The sequence below is a fragment of the Lupinus angustifolius genome, chromosome LG05 (genome assembly GCF_001865875.1).
Source record: "Lupinus angustifolius cultivar Tanjil chromosome LG05, LupAngTanjil_v1.0, whole genome shotgun sequence".
NCBI classification, from domain to species: domain Eukaryota; kingdom Viridiplantae; phylum Streptophyta; class Magnoliopsida; order Fabales; family Fabaceae; genus Lupinus; species Lupinus angustifolius.
The window spans coordinates 14,960,605-14,964,842 of NC_032013.1; positions in this window are offsets into that span (position 1 = coordinate 14,960,605).

Sequence of the window (4,238 nt, forward strand, 5' to 3'; positions counted from 1 at the left end):
GTGTGACATGGCTCTGGATCGTACTATTTGTTGGGTATCAGCAGGGTCAGAATACACCTATAAGGGGGGTTGAGTAGGTGTCGCAGATCACTTACTCCGCTTTTCCTGTACTTTGTGCAGAACAGAAAAATGTTGCACTTAATCGATTAACTAATGTTGGACTTAATCGATTATGCTTGTGAAAAATCGACTATCCTGAGTTCTTGCAATTCTTGATTTTATGGTTTCTTACACAGCAAGTCACCGATTACCAACCCTTATACACTTAATTGATTAAGAGGTTACAAAAATATGTTAATACAAATTATAACATGTAACACAACATCAATCAATCAACAAGAATATAAAGGCTAAAAGTAAAGGAGATAAGGGTTAGAAAATTGTGCACAAGAAAAATTTTATCCTGGTTCATTTGCGGTCCACTACAAACTACATCTAGACCTTCCATTCTAATCGTGGGATATTTTTCTTCACTATTGAAATTGTTTGAATACACACAAACTTCCAATATACGACAAAACTAAGATGCTACTTTCTTGGACTCTACGAGCATGACAACCTCGGTTTGACTTCTCTAACTCGCCTACTAAGATCTCCTATATTTTTGCTATTAGGCCCCAGCCAGGTATTACTCAGACCAAGACCTTCTAGTCTCCATGAAGAATATCAAGATCTCTTCTTGAAGTGAAACTATTCAGCAAGAGATCACCTTCCTTGTTCGATACAGATTTTGAGTTTTCTTGAGTACTGAATACTCGGATAAAAACAATGTAAACTCAACTCTAAAATACTAAGGAAAATATTCACGAGAACCTATTCTAAATGAGAAATTATGCAAAGTTTCTCACAATTTCAAGAAAATAGATTTTTCTTACTTTCACTTTAAACCAATCAAGAAACATAAGCATGAATGTAATGCATGAAGAGCCCTAGAGATGCATGTAATAATGTGATTGTCTAAGCCCTATTCAACATGCTCTTATTCTCTAAACTCTTCTAATGCACTATATGAAAATGTATATTTAAAGATCTTCTAGTGATGCAAAATTATACAAGATTATGCATGATATGATGTTATGCCACATGGGCCAAAATTCCAGCATTTATACCAATCATACTGATACTACTATTAATCGATTATACATATACTTAATCGATTAAAAGGTTGTTAAAAATTGGTTTTCTGTTACGTCTTAATCGATTATACAATGACTTAATCGATTAACACTCCAACAACATTAGATTTGTTAGCTACTATAATTATGATAATCGATTATATACAACACATAATCGATTATGTTGTATGAAAAATAGTTTCTTGATATATGGTAAACTACCTATATGATATGTGAACATGCAATACATAGTTTTTCAAATATGTTACCTTTAACACATATAACCATGTATGTAGATGCATGAGCCTACTTGTCATATGATATCTACATGTGATGTTTCAGTTTTAATCTTGTTTATGTTAAAGCTCTTGTGAGACTCCCACCTAGGTTTACCTATCCTAGACTCGATCTAAGGCAATCATCTTAAGACTTATAATGAAAGTAAAAGCTTACAACACCCTATGTCTATAGATGTAACCCTTGAGTCTTCGACTCATTGTTTGTTCTACGACCTTCAAGCTTACTTGTATGTCTATTGTCTTCATCAAAACACAGGTTAGCATCAAATGTGTAAGTCTTGACTCTTTGCGCTTTCACTATTGGCATGGCCGACCATTCTGGCCTGTCGGGGGCTGCTTTTCCCATGTCAGACGACTTTGGCAGGGTCGTACTCTATACATAGTTGACTTGTAGCTTGTGACAGGTCTGACAGCCGTATTACGTTATGTCCTTATCATGTTGGTAGGGGTAGGTAAGATTGTAGGTGGCATGGCAGTGCGATGTTGATGGTGTGTCAGATGTAGAGTGGTCCTAACCCAAACCTGAGATGTCCGGTATAAGGGAAATGATTCCGACTAAGCCCTTTGATTGGTTATGCCCTGTCTTTGCTCGATTAAATGGGAGACTATCCTTGGTAGTTAAGGCGATCGGATAATCGGGATGGAACAAATACCATTATTATGGTGATATCATGCATCACAATCTCTTCTTCCATTGTTATCATTGAAAATGAAATTTTAGAAACTGAACTGAAAGTGAAATTTGAAATTTGCACAAGAAAGTAAAATTTGAAATTTGCACAAGAAAGTGAAGAAAGTGCAAAGGGAGTGAGTGAAAAAGGGATTTCTAAACTGTGATTGTTCTATTTTGCCTATTATAGAATGTGGAATGACAACTTTACTAAAATATATTGTTGTGCTCTCAATATGTTACACATATTTATAAAGATTTAACTTAATCAGAAACAACAATAATAGAAATATGGATTCACACACTAGTTATACACAATTTTCAACCTATTATGGAGACAATTTCTTAGGCATAAGAAAACAAAACTTCTCTTCCAATAAAGACCACTTTATCTACCCTCTCCCTTACTCCTTGACTTTGTGAGTCATGACAGGTTCGAAGATTCCATCTTGCTACCTCATCAGTTGCCTAAATTGGGCAACCTTTGACGCCCGTGTTTACTTTCTCTCCCTCTCTCTCTGCAACTGTAATTCCCCCTTCCGATTTCTGAGAAGGTGGGATAGACCCCAGAGAAAAAATTGAACCTAATTTTTTTTCTCTAGGGGTCCAATTCCAATTCCATTTCCCTCTTCAGATTCATTCCTCTCTTTTTCTCTCGGAGAGAAACCACATTTTGCTGCTGAACCTGAAAAGCCCTAGATGCTACAGATTTGAGTGTAGGTTCGAAGAAAAGCAAAGAAAATATTTTGACCCCAACCCATTTCGTTTGGAGTTGTTCTGATTCAAAGGGGTCGTTTGATTTTTATTGAAAATTCCCTGGATCATGTGATGTATAGTCCACAATTTGAATGATATTCTGCAGAATTTGTCAAGAATAGGGAATAGCAAGGAGCCAAGGATGGACATACTTGAATTTTGTAGAATCATTTCAGCCCTCAAAGTTATAATGTATATTGGTATTGTTAGTGTTTGACATTTCCTTCATGTTACTCCTTTCCCCTTAGTTATATCACATTAGCTTATATTCTAAAGAACCACCATGTGTTCTTCTCTAGTCTTTTTTCCCTGTAATTTTGCTCTAACATGTTCATTGTACACTTAGGAATCTTTGAGAGATTAACAATAATAAATGTGATATCTTTGTTTCATTGTTCCTAATTAATGTCAAAAGCCTGCTGTGTTGTTTTGTTCTGTTGATCAATATTAACTTACGTTCTCATGGGTAGTGCTTAGTGGTTTGATATATCTGAGGACATGATCTAATCGGGCGGTCTGACCGGTCTGATTGCTTATTGTAGTTGAAAACGGCTCTGATTTGTAGTGTTAATCAAATAAGGGATTAAACTGCTTTGAACTGATGAGGAACTGATAAGACAATTCTAGTCCGACCATGCTACACCCAGTTAAATCAAAATAACTACGAAAGTTAAGTTAACTGCACTTATGTTTTGTTTTATGCAAAAAGAGATTTCATTCATGAGAAATCAATTACAACCTAACTTGCTTTATATAGGTAGGTGGTTAAATAACTGCCTAACATAAAACTAACTCTTACTATATCTAGAAGATTCTGAATCTAGACGCATAAAAGGCTAATACATAATGTATCAATAACATAATCAAGGATAAGCATATTGTTCCTATCCGGCGAACCAAAGGTCATGTTTAGACGCCGAGGTGGCCCCGCTTGTAGGGACCACCGAAGTTGGCCCAGGAGACAACATGCCTTCCGTACTCCACCAACCTACCTGCCAGCGCAACAGACGGGTTGCAGAGCAGGCTAAGAGACAAGAAGGGCACAGTGTACGACCCAACAGGCCGCCTGACACGGGAAAAGCATCTCCAGACAGCACCTTCGGTCGGCCACGCGTCGCACCACCAGCCAAGAGCCCAAGGTCAACTCTCACCCCTATAAATAGAAGTATCTACCAACAGGAAGTATCTTAACCTCAACTCCTAGACTCTCTAATATTATTCTTCTTGTCACTCACTCTCTACTTCATATACTGACTTGATCGTCGGAGAACCTTTTCAGGTACCTCCACCGACGGGTCCAACTCTTTGCTGCCCTCAGTCACCTTGACGACAGCTTCCTACCTCTTCATCAACATCTGACTCATCATTGTCCGTACTCTTGTGTTCTGATAAGAACAT